The 22,206-nt window shown below is 47.8% G+C and overlaps 4 non-coding genes across 4 annotated transcripts; all 4 read right to left on the reverse strand.

Moving 5' to 3' along the window:
• Positions 1 to 4,196: 4,196 nt before the first annotated feature.
• LOC145393616 (5S ribosomal RNA) lies at positions 4,197 to 4,315 on the reverse strand. Its single transcript, XR_013896214.1, has one exon. It is a non-coding gene; the product is annotated as a 5S ribosomal RNA (ribosomal RNA).
• A 5,385-nt stretch (positions 4,316 to 9,700) lies between these two features.
• Positions 9,701 to 9,819, reverse strand: LOC145393646 (5S ribosomal RNA). The gene has a single exon (XR_013896242.1). It is a non-coding gene; the product is annotated as a 5S ribosomal RNA (ribosomal RNA).
• Positions 9,820 to 15,584: 5,765 nt separating this feature from the next.
• On the reverse strand, positions 15,585 to 15,703 carry LOC145393586 (5S ribosomal RNA). Its single transcript, XR_013896205.1, has one exon. It is a non-coding gene; the product is annotated as a 5S ribosomal RNA (ribosomal RNA).
• Positions 15,704 to 21,480: 5,777 nt separating this feature from the next.
• Positions 21,481 to 21,599, reverse strand: LOC145393649 (5S ribosomal RNA). The gene has a single exon (XR_013896245.1). It is a non-coding gene; the product is annotated as a 5S ribosomal RNA (ribosomal RNA).
• Positions 21,600 to 22,206: the final 607 nt, after the last annotated feature.

Below are 22,206 nucleotides of genomic sequence, written 5' to 3' on the forward strand. Positions count from 1 at the left end.
CCACAAAGGATGGCGGCCATTAAGGTCACCAAGGAGTAGGAAAGGGGGTGAAAGTTGGCTGATAAGGGTGTCTAGATCAGCACGTATAACAGGAATGGAAGGTGGAAGGTACAGACAACAGATGGTATAGCACCTCCCAACGTGCATCTGTACTGCTAGAACTTGAAAGGGCGACTGAATCTCAAATGAAATAAAGGGGACATCAGAACGGCACAAAACTGCACATCCACCGCTGTGACCACTAGGAGGAGATGCGTGGAAGTCCTCATACCCCCTAATGGAAGGGAACTGTCTGTCCTCCTCCATTGTCTCCTGAAGACAGACACATAGTGGGTTCAGAGCAGAGAGTAACAACTGCAATTCCTCCCAATTTGCCACGGCACCTCCACGGTTCCACTGAAGACAGATTGGTACCGATTGAGCCATAGTGATTAGTATTAAATATTATGAACTTAGAAACAACCTCGTTGGGAAGGGAGTGAAAGCCCTTCTTCCTAGGCGTGGAGCTCTGACTCACCAACCGAGAAGACAATGAATATTTAGAGTTTCCATGGGTGGAAGTACCCTAACTCCGAGATATGTCCCGTCCATCGCCAGAATGAGTCCGAAGCACAGAGACCTTCTTGGAAGACGCAAGTGCCCCGTCCGCACACCCATGTGAGGGTTCAGCTGGCACCTCGGGGCCAACCGAACCCCCCCCCAAACCGAATCAACCAAACGTTGGCCGCTGGGTGACGGATCAGAGGGAGAAAGCAACTGAGCTCTTTGAGTATCTAAAGACCCAGGCCCCGCCACACCTGACCAAGAGGCAAGTACCGAAATCCTAGAAGGGCCATGATGAACACCCACAGACTTAGAAGCCACCACTGGCTGGGTTGTCGAGCGAAGTGCCCCCTCAGAATCCTCATGTGGTACAGAAGTTTGAACCTTAGAAGGAGGGGAGTCACCCCAAAACTCCTCACTCCTCACTCGTTTGAGATTGGCAGATGCAACCTAAATATCTGCACTAGAACTTAAAGCATAAGAAATTGTAGTGCTACACTGTAAAGAAGAGTGAACAACAGTAGCAGAGCGGGCAGATGGTACAGGAGCAGCATTCGATACGGGAGTAGCAGCCGATACAGGAGTATGAGACGCTGTTTTTTTTTTTGATGTCAGGACAAGGATGCACAGGAAGGACATCGGGAGTTTTGGATGTGTCAAAGCAATGTGTTTGTCACAGGAGGAACCGGAGGAACTGGGATGGGGGAGGCACTCCCAGAAGCTGGAAGAACCACCACAGAGGGGACACCCCCAGAGACAGGAGGCACCTCCCTGGAGGAAGCACAGCTGCTTCCAGGCTGCACTCCCTCAGTGGAACCCCCTGGCCGAGAAGGCCGGGAAGTAGAACCACGAGAATTTGATGGAGCATTGTGTGATGACAGGGGCACCTGCCGGGTAGCTTTATGGCAAGAGAACACAGCAACATAGGTAACCCCAGGGCGAATGAACTGCTCCCTTACCCTGGCCTTTGCCTAAGAAAAGGAAATTTTCTCCTTCATTCGGTCGGAAATAAACTCATATTCAAACTTGCATAGTTCGCAATCCCTTGAGGAGGCTGCATGTGCTCCTCCACAGTTCAAACATTTCAAGGGTTGAGAACAATCATCCATACCATGAGAAATTCCACCACAATTTCTACAAACCTCAAGAAGGCCAAACGCTTCCCGCCTGCAAGAACGGCCAACATGACTAAACCTTTGACAATAATAGCACCTTCTAGGTCGGAGAACATAAGGTTTAACCTTAAACTTCCACCATGCAGCGGTGATGACCTCTGGTAAAGTCAGACGATCAAATGTCAAGATAAGAGTGGGTGTGGGGGTTAAAATCCCATCAACTTTCTTCATTATTCTTTGTACTGCTACAACTCCCTGAAGAGCCAGCCCCTCTAAGAGGGAAGAATCAGAATATGAGACCAAGTCACGAGAATACACAACCCCTCGGGACTGATTTAGGACCAAGTGACGAGAGGCAGATACAGGGTAACCAGGGACCATAGTTAGAGACTGGATGCGTGAACTATCCTCTTCATTCCCGGCTTCTAATAATGGAGAACCATCGCCCTGTAAAGAGACCTTGGGGTAAATCCACATGCTGTAACTAGACCACTGTGAATCTGAAAACAGTTCAGGTTCTGGAAGGAAGTACCATCATCTGTCTTGAGGACTATATATTTTGTGTAAGATTGATTGATTGTAGTAGAAACTGGCGGCGCAACTGCTAAGGTCTTATAACGCCGGACAACAAGCAAAAACACATGGCAAATAAATTGCGCATAGTTAATAAATTTTTCTAGAAATAATACACTGAAAATAATAAAAGAATAGTTAAAAGAGAAAACAATTTCCTATAAATGTGGAAGGAGGCCCGCCTCCTGAAGAAAACCAAAAACATCAGTAAAAACGCTATGGCCATCGAGGAGAGACAGTAGGCACCATCTACCCTTGTATGCCCATGGAGGAATCTCCAACACAGGTCCCCCAAACTTGGACACTCGACCAGCAAGTGACGGACAGTAAGGGGAACAAAGCAATCATCACAGTTCGGTTGAGTCTCGCCACTCATCAGGAACCCATGTCTAAGCCAAGAGTGTCCAGTGCGAAGACTAGCAAGAGCTGCCTCCAATCACCGAGGCATAGAAGGGAGAACACTTGGCGCAACCACTCTCTGGAAGACATCTTTCAGCTTATTATGAGCAACACCATCCCAGCGTCTCTGCCAACACACATGCATTCTGTCCCGCAAGTAAGGTGTTAGATCAGATGCAGGAAGCGGATATTCCGTTGGGGGCTGTTGAGTGGCCGCAGCCTTGGCCAATGCATCTGCAGTCTCATTGCCCACCACACCAACATGAGCGGGAACTCAGCAAAAATCCACTCTCTTCCCCCGACGACGAATGAGGAACAGGCACTCCAAAAGAGCTAAAACTAAGGGATGGGAAGAGTTAAAAGAGTCCAGGGCCAAAGGCTCACCTTGAGAGTCTTTAAAAATAGTAAAATAATTGTCAGGATGAACAAACACCAACTTCAAGGCTAAAATGATAGCTGACAACTCCGCAGTAAAAACTGAGGCAACCAAAGGAAGACTACCTCCACGGCTAAAATTGGGAAATACCACTCCAAAACCAACATCTGATGCGTATTTAGAGCCATCAGTATACACAGGCACAGACCCACCATGACTAGAAGCATGTTCTAAAAATAACCTTAAAAGACACTGAGGAGCGACAAAATCCTTTGAGACAGCAAAAGGCCTGCAAAAAGTTACTCTGGGTAATATCCAAGGCGCAACCCTCGGGATCCGAACAGGACTGACAAGTACTGCCGACAAACCAAATCCCTCCATTACATCCTGAAACCTGTAGCCAAACGGACGAGGCATGCGAGGATGTCTACTATAACACAAAAGACAAGACTGTTTCGTCACACACTCACAGACAAGTGAGTCTGGAAGGCGACGAATCGGGAGCCAGCACCGTACTGCAACAGACTGATGCAGTAGATCTAAGGGAGGCACACCAGCATCCACCAATAAGCTGGGAATTGGCGAGGACCGAAAAGCCCCAGTTGCAAGGCGAAGACCAGCATAATAGACAGCATCTAGTGTTTTTAGTCTTGATTCTGTGGCAGAGGAGTATACCTCACAGACATATGACAGCTTAGAGGATACAAATACCTAAAACAAATGCAAGAGTGTCCTTCAATCAGCACCCCAAGAGGTATGGGAAAAGAACCCTCAATAGATTGAGAGCCTTCAAACATGATGTTTTAAGATTTTCCAAGTGTGAGACCCATGTCAAACGACAGTCAAACGTCAGGCCCAAGAATTTCGTCTGTCACACAACGGAGTCTCCTGTTACGAAGCTTGAGATCAAGGTCCGGGTGTAACCCTCTCATACTACAGAAGTGCATAGCCACAGTCTTTGAAGGAGAAAACCGAAAACCCTTGGAAGTGGCCCAGACAGAAATCCTGACCAAGGCAAGTTGCATACGCCGCTCAGTAGCAGCCATGCGGAGCCAGAAAACCATATAGCTAAGTTCATTCACTCATTGCCAGACGCCATGTCTCCCAAACGGGGTGGCCAACGGCTTAGAGTTACTTGTTTTACAGGGAGGGGCACTAATCCTCCACCAAACGCACTTGACATGTAGGGATGCCAACAGCATCTGGTATTCCCAGGCGGTCACCCATCCAAGTACTAACCAGATCCAACGTTGCTTAACTTCGGTGATCGGATGGGAAGCGGTGTACTCAACGTGGTATGGCCGTTGGCTATAGATAAGTCATCCACATAAAAGGATGAGGATACCCCAGCAGGCACAGTGTCACTGATACCATTCATGGCCACTGCAAACAGAGAAACACTTAAGACACTCCCCTGTGGGACACCTTCCTCCTGGCATAGTGGCGCAGAGAGGGTAGAACCCACACGGACCCGAAATACACGATCAGTCAAGAAGTCTCCAAGCAACACAGGCAGGCGACCATGTAAACCAAAGGCATGAAGTTGTTGGAGGATGCCATGGCGCCAGGCAGTGTCATCTTTCTCAAGGTCAAAAAACACAGCCACAAGACATTGCTTGAGGCAAAAGCTTCACAGATTGACGCCTTGAGCCTGATAAGGTTGTCTGAAGTGCACCGTAATTTACGGAAACCACTCTGCAACGGAGAGAGAAAGCAACCCTTCTCCAGAAAAAAACATAAGCCTGACATTAACCATCTTTTCTAAAAGCTTGCACACACATGATGTTAAAGTGATAGGGCGATAGTTGGAGACTTGGGAATGGTCTCAACCAGGCTTAGGAAAGGGGAGGACAATAACCAACTTCCAACTCCTCGGAATAGAGCACTCACTCCAAACCCTGTTAAAAAGGTCCAATAAAAACTGAAGTGAAGCAGTCGGTAGATGACGCAGCATAGCGTATGGAATATCATCAGGCCAAGGAGCAGTGTCACCACACTCTGAAAGGGCAGCACGCACCTCACGGAGACTGAAATATAAATTATACAGCTCTCCACCACGAGAGCGAAAGTCAAGACCCAGCCTCTCCTGATTGCTACAAAAGGTAACAATTGGCTGAGAAGGATCCTTTGTAGAGACAGCGTAAAACTGATTTGCAAAACCAGAGGCTACTGCATCTGGTGCAGACACAAGTTCTCTGAGAAGGCGCAACACCAGAGGGGAGGGGGGCGAGAATCTACCAGAAATCTTGCGCACCTTTTTCCACACCATAGACATTGAAGTTGAAGATGTAACTGTAGAAACATACGACCTCCACGAGAAACGGCGAGCATTCTTCGTGACCCATCTATAGTGAGCACGTGCTTTTTTGCGAAAACTGTATTTTTAGGAAAACAACATTACGATTGGCAGAATACAGACGGGCAACTGCTTTGTAAATTCCCTTTGCTATGGAGCAGTCATCATTCCACCATGGCACAGGTCTCCAGGAAAAACACCAGAAGTCCGTGGGATGGAATGAACCCCTGCTGAGAAAATGGTCTTCGTAAAATAACTTTGTCATCTTCGATAGTTAAAAAATCACTAACTCTGTTGGCAAATACACTTAGTTCCTCGAAGAGAGACCAATCAGCTCTGTCCAGACACCAGCGTGGCAGACGTGCTGCAGGAACAGAGCGAGTAGGCTGGGCCACTACAGGATAATGGTCACTGCCATGTAGATCATCCAAAACCTCCCAAGAAAAATCAAGGGCACAGTTAGAGGAGGAGATGGTAAGATCAATGACAGAATATGTGCTAGTCTGAACATGAAAATGAGTCGGCCTCCCATCATTTAGGAAAACCAAACCTAAATCCCCAACCAAAGAGGCAAGAAGATCATCCCTTGAATTTGAAAGTGAGTCATCCCACAAAGTATGGCGGCCATTAAGGTCACCAAGGAGTAGGAAAGGGGGTGAAAGTTGGCTGATAAGGTTGTCTAGATCAGCACGTATAACAGGAACGGAAGGTGGAAGGTACAGACAACAGATGGTATAGCACCTCCCAACGTGCATCTGTACTGCTAGAACTTGAAAGGGCGACTGAATCTCAAAGGAAATAAAGGGGACATCTGAACGGCACAAAACTGCACATCCACCGCTGTGACCACCAGGAGGAGATGCGTAGAAGTCCTCATACCCCCTAATGGAAGGGAACTGTCTGTCCCCCTCCAGTGTCTCCTGAAGACAGAAACATAGTGGGTTCAGAGCAGAGAGTAACAACTGCAATTCCTCCCAATTTGCCACGGCACCTCTACAGTTCCACTGAAGACAGATTGGTACCGATTGAGCCATAGTGATTAGTATTAAATATTATGAACTTAGAAACAACCTCGTTGGGAAGGGAGTAAAAGCCCTTCTTCCTAGGCGTGGAGCTCTGACTCACCAACCGAGAAGACAATGAAGATTTAGAGTTTCCATGGGTGGAAGTACCCTAATCCCAAGATATGTTCCGCCCATCGCCAGAATGAGTCCGAAGCACAGAGACCCACGTGCCCCGTCCGCACACCCATGTGAGGGTTCAGTTGGCACCTCGGGGCCAACAGAGCGGGTAGATGGTACAGGAGCAGCATTCGGTACGGGAGTAGCAGCCGATACAGGAGTATGAGATGCTGTTTTTGTTTTGGATGTCAGGACAAGGATGCACAGAAAGGACATCGGGAGTTTTGGATGTGTCAAAGCAAGGTGTTTGTCACAGGAGGAACCGGAGGAACTGGGATGGGGGAGGCACTCCCAGAAGCTGGAAGAACCACCACAGAGGGGACACCCCCAGAGACAGGAGGCACCTCCCTGGAGGAAGCACAGCTGCTTCCAGGCTGCACTCCCTCAGTGGAACCCCCTGGCCAAGAAGGCCGGGAAGTAGAACCACGAGAATTTGATGGGGCATTGTGTGATGGCGGGGTAGCTTTATGGCGAGACAATACAGCAGCATATTTAACCCCAGGGCGAATGAACTGCTCCCTTACCTTGGCCTTTGCCTAAGAAAAGGAAATTTTCTCCTTCATTCGGTCGGAAATAAACTCATATTCATACTTGCATACTTCGCAATCCCTTGAGGAGGCTGCATGTGCTCCTCCACAGTTCAAACATTTCAAGGGTTGAGAACAATCATCCATACTATGAGAAATTCCACCACAATTTCTACAAACCTCAAGAAGGCCAAACGCTTCCCGCCTGCAAGAACGGCCAACATGACCAAACTTTTGACAATAATAGCACCTTCTAGGTCGGGGAACATAAGGTTTAACCTTAAGCTTCCACCATGCAGCGGTGACGACCTGTGGCAAAGTCAGACGATCAAATGTCAAGATAAGAGTGGGTGTGGGGGTTAAAATCCCATCAACTCTCTTCATTATTCTTTGTACTGCTACAACTCCCTGAGGAGCCAGCCCCTCTAAGAGGGAAGAATCAGAATATGAGACCAAGTCACGAGAATACACAACCCCTCGGGACTGATTTAGGACCAAGTGACGAGAGGCAGATACAAGGTAACCAGGGACCATAGTTGGAGACTGGATGCGTGAACTTTCATCTTCATTCCCGGCTTCTAATAATGGAGAACCATCGCCCTGTAAAGAGACCTTGGGGTAAATCCACATGCTGTAACTAGACCATTGTGAATAAAACAGTTCAGGTTCTGGAAGGAAGTACCATCATCCGTCTTGAGGACTATATATTTTGTGTAAGATTAATTGATTGCAGTAGAAACTGGCGGCGCAACTGCTAAGGTCTTATGCCGCCGGACAACAAGCTGAAACACATGGCAAATAAATTGCGCATAGTTAATAACTTTTTCTAGAAATAATACACTGAAAATAATAAAAGAATAGTTAAAAGAGAAAACAATTTCCTATAAATGTGGAAGGAGGCCCGCCTCCTGAAGAAAACCAAAAACATCAGTAAAAACGCTATGGCCATCGAGGAGAGACAGTAGGCACCATCTACCCTTGTATGCCTATGGAGGAATCTCCAACACAGATCCCCCAAACTTGGACACTCGACCAGCAAGTGACGGACAGTAAGGGGAACAAAGCAATCATCACAGTACGGTTGAGTCTCGCCACTCATCAGGAACCCATGTGTAAGCCGAGAGTGTCCAGTGCGAAGACTAGCAAGAGCTACCTCCAATCGCCGAGGCATAGAAGGGAGAACCCTTGGTGCTACCACTCTGTGGAAGACATCTTTCAGCTTATTATGAGCAACACCATCCCAGCGTCTCTGCCAACACACATGCATTCTGTCCCGCAAGTAAGGTGTTAGATCAGATGCAGGAAGCGGATAATCCGTTGGGGGCTGTTCAGTGGCCGCAGCCTTGGCCAATGCATCCGCAGTCTCATTGCCCACCACACCAACATGAGCGGGAACCCAGCAAAAATCCACTCTCTTCCCCCGACGACGAATGAGGAACAGCCACTCCACAATAGGTAAAACAAAGGGATGGGAAGAGTTAAAAGAGTCCAGGGCCAAAGGCCCCCCTTGAGAGTCGCTAAAAATAGTAAAATCATTGTCAGGATGAACAAACACCAACTTCAAGGCTAAAATGATAGCTGACAACTCCGCAGTAATAACTGAGGCAACCAAAGGAAGACTACCTCCACGGCTAAAATTGGGAAATACCACTCCAAAACCAACATCTGATGCGTATTTAGAGCCATCAGTATACACAGGCACAGACCCACCATGACTAGAAGCATGTTCTAAAAATAACCTTAAAAGACACTGAGGAGCGACAAAATCCTTTGAGACAGCAAAAGGCCTGCAGAAAGTTACTCTGGGTAATATCCAAGGCGCAACCCTTGGGATCCGAACAGGACTGACAAGTACTGCCGACAAACCAAATCCCTCCAGTACATCCTGAAACCTATAGCCAAACGGACGAGGCATGCGAGGATGTCTACTATAAAACAAGACAAGACAAGACTGTTTCGTCACACACTCACAGACAAGTGAGTCTGGAAGGCGACGAATCGGGAGCCAGCACCGTACTGCAACAGACTGACGCAGTAGATCTAAGGGAGGCACACCAGCATCCACCAATAAGCTGGGAATTGGCGAGGACCGAAAAGCCCCAGTTGCAAGGCGAAGACCAGCATAATAGACAGCATCTAGAGTTTTTAGTCTTGATTCTGTGGCAGAGAAGTATACCTCACAGGCATATGACAGCTTAGAGGATTCAAATACCTGAAACAAATACAAGAGTGTCCTTCGATCAGCACCCCAAGAGGTATGGGACAGAACCCTCAATAGATTGAGAGCCTTCAAACATGATGTTTTAAGATTTTCCAAGTGTGAGACCCATGTCAAACGACAGTCAAACGTCAGGCCAAAGAATTTCGTCTGTCACACAACGGAGTCTCCTGTTACAAAGCTTGAGATCAAGGTCCAGGTGTAACCCTCTCATACTACAGAAGTGCATAGCCAAAGTCTTTGAAGGAGAAAACCGAAAACCCTTGGAAGTGGCCCAGACAGAAATCCTGGCCAAGGCAAGTTGCATACGCCGCTCATTAGCAGCCAAGCGGAGCCAGAAAACCATAAAGCTAAGTTCATTCACTCATTGCCATACGCCATGTCTCCCAAACGGGGTGGCCAACGGCTTAGAGTTAATTGTTTTACATGGAGGGGCACTAATCCTCCACCAACCCCACTTGACATGTAGGGATGCCAACAGCATCTGGTGTTCCCAGGCGGTCACCCTTCCAAGTACTAACCAAACCCAATGTTGCTTAACTTCGCTGATCGGATGGGAAGCGGTGTACTCAAAGTGGTATGGCCGTTGGCTATAGATAAGTCATCCACATAAAAAGATGAGGATTCCCCAGCAGGCACAGTGTCACTGATACCATTGATGGCCACTGCAAACAGAGAAACACTTAAGACACTCCCCTGTGGGACACCTTCCTCCTGGCATAGTGGCGCAGAGAGGGTAGAACCCACACGGACCCGAAATACACGATCAGTCAGGAAGTCTCCAAGCAACACAGGCAGGCGACCACGTAAACCAAAGGCATGAAGTTGTTGGAGGTTGCCATGCCGCCAGGCAGTGTCATTTTTCTCAAGGTCAAAAAACACAGCCACAAGACATTGCTTGAGGCAAAAGCTTCACAGATTGACGCCTTGAGATTGATAAGGTTGTCTGAAGTGCACCGTAATTTACGGAAACCACTCTGCAACGGAGAGAGAAAGCAACCCTTCTCCAGAAAAAACATAAGCCTGACATTAACCATCTTTTCTAAAAGCTTGCACACACATGATGTTAAAGTGATAGGGCGATAGTTGGAGACTTGGGAATGGTCTCAACCAGGCTTAGGAAAGGGGAGGACAATAACCAACTTCCAACTCCTCGGAATAGAGCACTGACTCCAAACCCTGTTAAAAAGGTTCAATAAAAACTGAAGTGAAGCAGTCGGTAGATGACACAGCATAGCGTATGGAATATCATCAGGCCAAGGAGCAGTGTCACCACACTCTGAAAGGGCAGCACGCACCTCACGGAGACTGAAATCTAAATTATACAGCTCTCCGCCACGAAAGCGAAAGTCAAGACCCAGCCTCTCCTGATTGCTACAAAAGGTAACAATTGGCTGAGAAGGATCCTTTGTAGAGACAGCGTAAAACAGATTTGCAAAACCAGAGGCTACTGCATCTGGTGCAGACACAAGTTCTCCGTGAAGGCGCAACACCGGAGGGGAGGGGGGCGAGAATCTACCAGAAATCTTGCGCACCTTTTTCCACACCATAGACATTGAAGTTGAAGATGTAACTGTAGAAACATACGACCTCCACGAGTTACGGCGAGCATTCTTCGTGACCCATCTATAGTGAGCACGTGCTTTTTTGCGAAAACTGTATTTTTAGGAAAACAACATTACGATTGGCAGAATACAGATGGGCAACTGCTTTGTAAATTCCCTTTGCTATGGAGCAGTCATCATTCCACCATGGCACAGGTCTCCAGGAAAAAACACCAGACGTCCGTGGGATGGAATGAACCCCTGCTGAGAAAATGGTCATCGTAAAATAAATTTGTCATCTTCGATAGTTGAAAAATCACTAACTCTTGGCAAATACACATAGTTCCTCAAAGAGAGACCAATCAGCCCTGTCCAGACACCAGCGTGGCAGACGGGCTGCAGGAACAGAGCGAGTAGGCTGGGCCACTACAGGATAATGGTCACTGCAATGTAGATCATCCAAAACCTCCCAAGAAAAATCAAGGGCACAGTTAGAGGAGGAGATGGTATGATCAATGACAGAATATGTGCCAGTCTGAACATGAAAATGAGTCAGCCTCCCATCATTTAGGAAAACCAAACCTAAATCCCCAACCAAAGAGGCAAGAAGATCATCCCTTGAATTTGAAAGTGAGTCACCCCACAAAGGATGGCGACCATTAAGGTCACCAAGGAGTAGGAAAGGGGGTGAAAGTTGGCTGATAAGGGTGTCTAGATCAGCACGTATAACAGGAACGGAAGGTGGAAGGTACAGACAACAGATAGTATAGCACATCCCAACGTGCATCTGTACTGCTAGAACTTGAAAGGGCGACTGAATCTCAAAGGAAATAAAGGGGACATCAGAACGGCACAAAACTGCACATCCACCGCTGTGACCACCAGGAGGAGATGCGTGGAAGTCCTCATACCCCCTAATGGAAGGGAACTGTCTGTCCCCCTCCATTGTCTCCTGAAGACAGACACATAATGGGTTCAGAGCAGAGAGTAACAACTGCAATTCCTCCCAATTTGCCACGGCACCTCTACAGTTCCACTGAAGACAGATTGGTACCGATTGAGCCATAGTGATTAGTATTAAATATTATGAACTTAGAAACAACCTCGTTGGGAAGGGAGTAAAAGCCCTTCTTCCTAGGCGTGGAGCTCTGACTCACCAACCGAGAAGACAATGAAGATTTAGAGTTTCCATGGGTGGAAGTACCCTAACCCCGAGATATGTCCCGCCCATCGCCAGAATGAGTCCGAAGCACAGAGACCCACGTGCCCCGTCCGCACACCCATGTGAGGGTTCAGTTGGCACCTAGGGGCCAACAGAACCCCACCCCCAACCGTATCAACCAAAGGTTTGCCGCTGGGTGACGGATTAGAGGGAGCAAGCAACTGATCTCTTTGAGTATCTAAAGACCCAGGCCCCGCCACACCTGACCAAGAGGCAGGGACGGGAATCCTAGAAGGGTCCATCATGAACACCCACAGACTTAGAAGCCAACCACTGGCTGGGTTGTCGAGAGAAGAGCCCCTCAGAATCCTCATGCGGTACAGAAGTTTGAACCTTAGAAGGAGGGGAGTCACCCAAAACTCCTCACTCCTCACTCGTTTGAGGTTGGCAGATGCAACCTCCATCTCTGCACCAGAACTTAAAGCATTAGAAATTGTAGTGCCACACTGTAAAGAAGAGTGAACAACAGTAGCAGAGCAGGCAGATGGTACAGGAGCAGCATTCGGTACGGGAGTAGCAGCCGATACAGGAGTATGAGACGCTGTTTTTGTTTTGGATGTCAGGACAAGGATGCACAGGAAGGACATCGGGAGTTTTGGATGTGTCAAAGCAAGGTGTTTGTCACAGGAGGAACCGGAGGAACTGGGATGGGGGAGGCACTCCCAGAAGCTGGAAGAACCACCACAGAGGGGACACCCCCAGAGACAGGAGGCACCTCCCTGGAGGAAGCACAGCTGCTTCCAGGCTGCACTCCCTCAGTGGAACCCCCTGGCCGAGAAGGCCGGGAAGTAGAACCACGAGAATTTGATGGGGCATTGTGTGATGGCAGGGTAGCTTTATGGCGAGACAACACAGCAGCATATTTAACCCCAGGGCGAATGAACTGCTCCCTTACCCTGCCCTTTGCCTAAGAAAAGGAAATTTTCTCCTTCATTCGGTCGGAAATAAACTCATATTCATACTTGCATACTTCGCAATCCTTTGAGGAGGCTGCATGTGCTCCTCCAAAGTTCAAACATTTCAAGGGTTGAGAACAATCATCCATACCATGAGAAATTCCACCACAATTTCTACAAACCTCAAGAAGGCCAAACGCTTCCCGCCTGCAAGAACGGCCAACATGACCAAACCTTTAACAATAATAGCACCTTCTAGGTCGGGGAACATAAGGTTTAACCTTAAGCTTCCACCATGAAGCGGTGACGACCTGTGGCAAAGTCAGACGATCAAATGTCAAGATAAGAGTGGGTGTGGGGGTTAAAATCCCATCAACTTTCTTCATTATTCTTTGTACTGCTACAACTCCCTGAGAAGCCAGCCCCTCTAAGAGGGAAGAATCAGAATATGAGACCAAGTCACGAGAATACACAACCCCTCGGGACTGATTTAGGACTAAGTGACAAGAGGCAGATACAGGGTAACCAGGGACCATAGTTAGAGACTGGATGCTTGAACTTTCCTCTTCATTCCCGGCTTCTAATAATGGAGAACCATCGCCCTGTAAAGAGACCTTGGGGTAAATCCACATGCTGTAACTAGACCACTGTGAATCTGAAAACAGTTCAGGTTCTGGAAGGAAGTACCATCATCCGTCTTGAGGACTATATATTTTGTGTAAGATTGATTGATTGTAGTAGAAACTGGCGGCGCAACTGCTAAGGTCTTATGCCGCCGGACAACAAGCTAAAACATATGGCAAATAAATTGCGCATAGTTAATGACTTTTTCTAGAAATAATACACTGAAAATAATAAAAGAATAGTTAAAAGAGAAAACAATTTCCTATAAATGTGGAAGGAGGCCCGCCTCCTGAAGAAAACCAAAAACATCAGTAAAAACGCTATGGCCATCGAGGAGAGACAGTAGGCACCATCTACCCTTGTATGCCTATGGAGGAATCTCCAACGCAGGTCCCCCAAACTTGGACACTTGACCAGCAAGTGACAGACAGTAAGGGGAACAAAGCAATCATCACAGTACGTTTGAGTCTCGCCACTCATCAGGAACCCATGTGTAAGCCGAGAGTGTCTAGTGCGAAGACTAGCAAGAGCTACCTCCAATCGCCGAGGCATAGAAGGGAGAACCCTTGGCGCAATCACTCTCTGGAAGACATCTTTCAGCTTATTATGAGCAACACCATCCCAGCGTCTCTGCCAACACACATGCATTGTGTCCCGCAAGTAAGGTGTTAGATCAGATGCAGGAAGCGGATATTCCGTTGGGGGCTGTTGAGTGGCCGCAGCCTTGGCCAATGCATCCGCAGTCTCATTGCCCACCACACCAACATGAGCGGGAACCCAGCAAAAATCCACTCTCTTCCCCCGACGACGAATGAGGAACAGCCACTCCACAATAGCTAAAACTAAGGGATGGGAAGAGTTAAAAGAGTCCAGGGCCAAAGGCCCCCCTTGAGAGTCGCTAAAAATAGTAAAATAATTGTCAGGATGAACAAACACCAACTTCAAGGCTAAAATGATAGCTGACAACTCCGCAGTAAAAACTGAGGCAACCAGAGGAAGACTACTCCGCGACTAAAATTGGGAAATACCACTCCAAAACCAACATCTGATGCGTATTTAGAGCCATCAGTATACACAGGCACAGACCCACCATGACTAGAAGCATGTTCTAAAAATAACCTTAAAAGACACTGATGAGCGACAAAATCCTTTGAGACAGCAAAAGGCCTGCAGAAAGTTACTCTGGGTAATATCCAAGGCGCAACCCTCGGGATCCGAACAGGACTGTCAAGTACTGCCGACAAACCAAATCCCTCCATTACATCCTGAAACCTATAGCCAAATGGACGAGGCATGCGAGGATGTCTACTATAAAATAAGACAAGACAAGACTGTTTCGTCACACACTCACAGACAAGTGAGTCTGGAAGGCAACGAATCGGGAGCCAGCACGATACTGCAACAGACTGACGCAGTAGATCTAAGGGAGGCACACCAGCATCCACCAATAAGCTGGGAATTGGTGAGGACCGAAAAGCCCCAGTTGCAAGGCGAAGACCAGCATAATAGACAGCATCTAGAGTTTTTAGTCTTGATTCTGTGGCAGAGAAGTATACCTCACAGGCATATGACAGCTTAGAGGATACAAATACCTGAAACAAATACAAGAGTGTCCTTCGATCAGCACCCCAAGAGGTATGGGACAGAACCCTCAATAGATTGAGAGCCTTCAAACATGATGTTTTAAGATTTTCCAAGTGTGAGACCCATATCAAACGACAGTCAAACGTCAGGCCCAAGAATTTCGTCTGTCACACAACTGAGTCTCCTGTTACAAAGCTTGAGATCAAGGTCCAGGTGTAACCCTCTCATACTACAGAAGTGCATAGCCACAGTCTTTGAAGGAGAAAACCGAAAACCCTTGGAAGTGGCTCAGACAGAAATCCTGACCAAGGCAAGTTGCATACGCCGCTCAATAGCAGCCAAGCGGAGCCAGAAAACCATATAGCTAAGTTGATTCACTCATTGCCAGACGCCATGTCTCCCAAACGGGGTGGCCAACAGCTTAGGGTTAATTGTTTTACAGGGAGGGGCACTAATCCTCCACCAACCCCACTTGACATGTAGGGATGCCAACAGCATCTGGTGTTCCCAGGCGGTCACCCTTCCAAGTACTAACCAGACCCAACGTTGCTTAACTTCGCTGATCGGATGGGAAGCGGTGTACTCAACGTGGTATGGCCGTTGGCTATAGATAAGTCATCCACTTAAAAAGATGAGGATTCCCCAGCAGGCACAGTGTCACTGATACCATTCATGGCCACTGCAAACAGAGAAACACTTAAGACACTCCCCTGTGGGACACCTTCCTCCTGGCATAGTGGCGCAGAGAGGGTAGAACCCACACGGACCCGAAATACACGATCAGTCAGGAAGTCTCCAAGCAACACAGGCAGACGATCACGTAAACCAAAGGCATGAAGTTGTTGGAGGATGCCATGGCGCCAGGCAGTGTCATCTTTCTCAAGGTCAAAAAACACAGCCAAAAGATATTGCTTGATGCAAAAGCTTCACAGATTGACGCCTCGAGCCTGATAAGGTTTTCTGAAGTGCACCGTACTTTACGGAAACCACTCTTCAACGGAGAGAGAAAGCAACCCTTCTCCAGAAACCACATAAGCCTGACATTAACCATCTTTTCGAAAAGCTTGCACACACATGATGTTAAAGTGATAGGGCGATAGTTGGAGACTTAGGAATGGTCTCAACCAGGCTTGGGAAAGGGGAGGACAATAACCAACTTCCACCTCTTCGGAATAGAGCACTCACTCCAAACCCTGTTAAAAAGGTCCAATAAAAACTGAAGTGAAGCAGTCGGTAGATGACGCAGCATAGCATATGGAATATCATCAGGCCAAGGAGCAGTGTCACCACACTCTGAAAGGGCAGCACGCACCTCACGGAGACTGAAATCTAAATTATACAGCTCTCCGCCACGAAAGCGAAAGTCAAGACCCAGCCTCTCCTGATTCCTACAAAAGGTAACAATTGGCTGAGAAGGATCATTTATAGAGACAGCGTAAAACTGATTTGCAAAACCAGAGGCTACTGCATCTGGTGCAGACACAAGTTCTCCGTGAAGGCGTAACACCGGAGGGGAGGGGGCCGAGAATCTACCAGAAATCTTGCGCACCTTTTTCCACACCATAGACATTGAAGTTGAAGATGTAACTGTAGAAACATACGACCTCCACGAGTTACGGCAAGCATTCTTCGTGACATCTATAGTGAGCACGTGCTTTTTTGCGAAAACTGTATTTTTAGGAAAACAACATTACGATTGGCAGAATACAGACGGGCAGCTGCTTTGTAAATTCCCTTTGCTATGGAGCAGTCATCATTCCACCATGGCACAGGTCTCCAGGAAAAAACACCAGAAGTCCGTGGGATGGAATGAACCCCTGCTGAGAAAATGGTCTTAGTAAAATAACATTTGGCGTCATCGATAGTTGAAAAATCATTAACTCTGTTGGCAAATACACTTAGTTCCTCAAAGAGAGACCAATCAGCCCTGTCAAGACATCAGCATGGCAGACGGGCTGCAGGAACAGAGCGAGTAGGCTGGGCCACTACAGGATAATGGTCACTGCCATGTAGATCATCCAAAACCTCCCAAGAAAAATCAAAGGCACAGTTAGAGGAGGAGATGGTAAGATCAATGACAGAATATGTGCCAGTCTGAACATGAAAATGAGTCGGCCTCCCATCATTTAGGAAAACCAAACCTAAATCCCCAACCAAAGAGGCAAGAAGATCATCCCTTGAATTTGAAAGTGAGTCACCCCACAAAGGATGGCGGCCATTAAGGTCACCAAGGAGTAGGAAAGGGGGTGAAAGTTGGCTGATAAGGGTGTCTAGATCAGCACGTATAACAGGAACGGAAGGTGGAAGGTACAGACAACAGATGGTATAGCACATCCCAACGTGCATCTGTACTGCTAGAACTTGAAAGGGCGACTGAATCTCAAAGGAAATAAAGGGGACATCTGAACGGCACAAAACTGCACATCCACCGCTGTGACCACCAGGAGGAGATGCGTGGAAGTCCTCATACCCCCTAATGGAAGGGAACTGTCTGTCCCCCTCCATTGTCTCCTGAAGACAGACACATAGTGGGTTCAGAGCAGACAGTAACAACTGCAATTCCTCCCAATTTGCCACGGCACCTCTACAGTTCCACTGAAGACAGATTGGTACCGATTGAGCAATAGTGATTAGTATTAAGTATTATGAACTTAGAAACAACCTCGTTGGGAAGGGAGTGAAAGCCCTTCTTCCTAGGCGTGGAGCTCTGACTCACCAACCGAGAAAACAATGAATATTTAGAGTTTCCATGGATGGAAGTACCCTAACCCCGAGATATGTCCCGCACATCGCCAGAATGAGTCCGAAGCACAGAGATCTACGTGCCCCGTCTGCACACCCATGTGAGGGTTCAGCTGGCACCTCGGGGCCAACCGAACCCCACCCCCCAACCGTATCAAACAAAGGTTTGCCGCTGGGTGACGGATTAGAGGGAGCAAGCAACTGAGTTCTTTTAGTATCTAAAGACCCAGGCCCCGCCACACCTGACCAAGAGGCAGGGACGGGAATCCTAGAAGGGCCATCATGAACACCCACAGACTTAGAAACAACCACTGGCTGGATGGTCGAGAGAAGAGCCCCCTCAGAATCCTCATGCGGTACAGAAGTTTGAACCTTAGAAGGAGGGGAGTCACCCAAAAACTCCTCACTCCTCACTCGTTTGAGGTTGGCAGATGCAACCTCCATCTCTGCACCAGAACTTAAAGCATTAGAAATTGTAGTGCCACACTGTAAAGAAGAGTGAACAACAGTAGCAGAGCATGCAGATGGTACAGGAGCAGCATTCGGTACGGGAGTAGCAGCCGATACAGGAGTATGAGACGCTGTTTTTGTTTTGCATGTCAGGACAAGGATGCACAGGAAGGACATCGGGAGTTTTGGATGTGTCAAAGCAAGGTGTTTGTCACAGGAGGAACCGGAGGAACTGGGATGGGGGAGGCACTCCCAGAAGCTGGAAGAACCACCACAGAGGGGACACCCCCAGAGACAGGAGGCACCTCCCTGGAGGAAGCACAGCTGCTTCCAGGCTGCACTCCCTCAGTGGAACCCCCTGGCCGAGAAGGCCGGGAAGTAGAACCACGAGAATTTGATGGGGCCTTGTGTGATGGCAGGGGCACCTGCCGTGTAGCTTTATGGCGAGACAACACAGCAGCATATTTAACCCCAGGGAGAATGAACTGCTCCCTTACCCTGGCCTTTGCCTAAGAAAAGGAAATTTTCTCCTTCATTCGGTCGGAAATAAACTCATATTCATACTTGCATACTTCGCAATCCCTTGAGGAGGCTGCATGTGCTCCTCCACGGTTCAAACATTTCAAGGGTTGAGAACAATCATCCATACCATGAGAAATTCCACCACAATTTCTACAAACCTCAAGAAGGCCAAACGCTTCCCGCCTGCAAGAACGGCCAACATGACCAAACCTTTGACAATAATAGCACCTTCTAGGTCGGGGAACATAAGGTTTAACCTTAAGCTTCCACCATGCAGTGGCGATGACCTCTGGCAAAGTCAGACGATCAAATGTCAAGATAAGAGTGGGTGTGGGGGTTAAAATCCCATCAACTTTCTTCATTATTCTTTGTACTGCTACAACTCCCTGAGGAGCCAGCCCCTCTAAGAGGGAAGAATCAGAATATGAGACCAAGTCACGAGAATACACAACCCCTCGGGACTGATTTAGGACCAAGTGACGAGAGGCAGATACAGGGTAACCAGGGACCATAGTTAGAGACTGGATGCGTGAACTTTCCTCTTCATTCCCGGCTTCTAATAATGGAGAACCATCGCCCTGTAAAGAGACCTTGGGGTAAATCCACATGCTGTAACTAGACCACTGTGAATCTGAAAACAGTTCAGGTTCTGGAAGGAAGTACCATTATCTGTCTTGAGGACTATATATTTTGTGTGAGATTGATTGATTGTAGTAGAATCTGGCGGCGCAACTGCTAAGGTCTTATGCCGCCGGACAACAAGCTAAAACATATGGCAAATAAATTGCACATAGTTAATAACTTTTTCTAGAAATAATACACTGAAAATAATAAAAGAATAGTTAAAAGAGAAAACAATTTCCTATCAATGTGGAAAGAGGCCCTCCTCCTGAAGAAAACCAAAACCATCAGTAAAAACGCTATGGGCATCGAGGAGAGACAGTAGGCACCATCTACTCTTGTATGCCTATGGAGGAATCTCCGACGCAAGTCCCCCAAACTTGGACACTCGACTAGCAAGTGACGGACAGTAAGGGGAACAAAGCAATCATCACAGTACGGTTGAGTCTCGCCACTCATCAGGAACCCATGTGTAAGCCGAGAGTGTCCAGTGCGAAGCCTAGCAAGAGCTACCTCCAATCGCCGAGGCATGGAAGGGAGAACCCTTGGCGCAACCACTCTCTGGAAGACATCTTTCAGCTTATTATGAGCAACACCATCCCAGCGTCTCTGCCAACACAGATGCATTCTGTCCCGCAAGTAAGGTGTTAGATCAGATGCAGGAAGCGGATATTCCGTTTGGGGCTGTTGAGTGGCCGCAGCCTTGGCCAATGCATCCGCAGTCTCATTGCCCACTACACCAACATGAGCGGGAACCCAGCAAAAATCCACTCCTCCCCCGACGACGAATGAGGAACAGCCACTCCAAAATAGCTAAAACTATGGATGGGAAGAGTTAAAAGAGTCCAGGGCCAAAGGTCCCCCTTGAGAGTCGCTAAAAATAGTAAAATAATTGTCAGGATGAACAAACACCAACTTCAAGGCTAAAATGATAGCTGACAACTCCGCAGTAAAAACTGGGGCAACCAAAGGAAGACTACCTCCACGGCTAAAATTGGGAAATACCACTCCAAAACCAACATCTGATGCGTATTTAGAGCCATCAGTATACACAGGCACAGAACCACCATGACTAGAAGCATGTTCTAAAAATAACCTTAAAAGACACTGAGGAGCGACAAAATCCTTTGAGACAGCAAAAGGCCTGCAGAAAGTTACTCTGGGTAATATCCAAGGCGCAACCCTCGGGATCTGAACAAGCCCTACAAGTACTGCCGACAAACCAAATCCCTCCATTACATCCTGAAACCTATAGCCAAACGGACGAGGCATGCGAGGATGTCTACTGTAAAACAAGACAAGACAAGACTGTTTCGTCACACACTCACAGACAAGTGAGTCTGGAAGGCGACGAATCGGGATCCACCACCGTACTGCAACAGACTGACGCAGTAGATCTAAGGGAGGCACACCAGCATCCACCAATAAGCTGGGAATTGGCGAGGACCGAAAAGCCCCAGTTGCAAGGCGAAGACCAGCATAATAGACAGCATCTAGAGTTTTTAGTCTTGATTCTGTGGCAGAGGAGTATACCTCACAGGCATATGACAGCTTAGAGGATACAAATACCTGAAACAAATACAAGAGTGTCCTTCGATCAGCACCCCAAGAGGTATGGGACAGAACCATCAATAGATTGAGAGCCTTCATACATGATGTTTTAAGATTTGCCAAGTGTGAGACCCATGTCAAACGACAGTCAAACGTAAGGCCCAAGAATTTCGTCTGTCACACAACGGAGTCTCCTGTTACGAAGCTTGAGATCAAGGTCCGGGTGTAACCCTCTCATACTACAGAAGTACATAGCCACAGTCTTTGATGGAGAAAACCGAAAACCCTTGGAAGTGGCCCAGACAGAAATCCTGACCAAGGCAAGTTGCATACACCACTCAATAGCAGCCATGCGGAGTCACAAAACCATATAGCTAAGTTCATTCACTCATTGCCAAACGCCATGTCTCCCAAACAGGGTGGCCAACGGCTTAGAGTTAATTGTTTTACAGGGAGGGGCACTAATCCTCCACCAACCCCACTTGACATGTAGGGATGCCAACAGCATCTGGTGTTCCCAGGCGGTCACCCATCCAAGTACTAACCAGACCCAACGTTGCTTAACTTCGCTGATTGGACGGGAAGTGTTGTACTCAACGTGGTATGGCTGTTGGCTCTAGCTAAGTCATCCACATAAAAAGATGAGGATACCCCAGCAGGCACAGTGTCACTGATACCATTGATGGCCACTGCAAACAGAGAAACACTTAAGACACTCCTCTGTGGGACACCTTCCTCCTGGCATAGTGGTGCAGAGAGGGTAGAACCCACACGGATCCGAAATACACGATCAGTCAAGAAGTCTCCATGCAACACAGGCAGGCGACCACGTAAACCAAAGGCATGAAGTTGTTGGAGGATGCCATGGCGCCAGGCAGTGTCATCTTTCTCAAGGTCAAAAAACACAGCCACAAGACATTGCTTGAGGCAAAAGCTTCACAGATTGACGCCTCGAGCCTGATAAGGTTGTCTGAAGTGCACCGTAATTTACGGAAACCACTCTGCAACGGAGAGAGAAAGCAACCCTTCTCCAGAAACCACATAAGCCTGACATTAACCATCTTTTCTAAAAGCTTGCACACACATGATGTTAAAGTGATAGGGCGATAGCTGGAGACTTGGGAATGGTCTCAACCAGGCTTGGGAAAGGGGAGGACAATAACCAACTGCCAACTCCTCGGAATAGAGCACTCACTCCAAACCCTGTTAAAAAGGTTCAATA

This window comes from Coenobita brevimanus, chromosome 24 (genome assembly GCF_032717465.1).
Source record: "Coenobita brevimanus isolate Jiangsu-jjx chromosome 24, ASM3271746v2, whole genome shotgun sequence".
In the NCBI taxonomy this organism is placed as follows: Eukaryota; Metazoa; Arthropoda; class Malacostraca; order Decapoda; family Coenobitidae; genus Coenobita; species Coenobita brevimanus.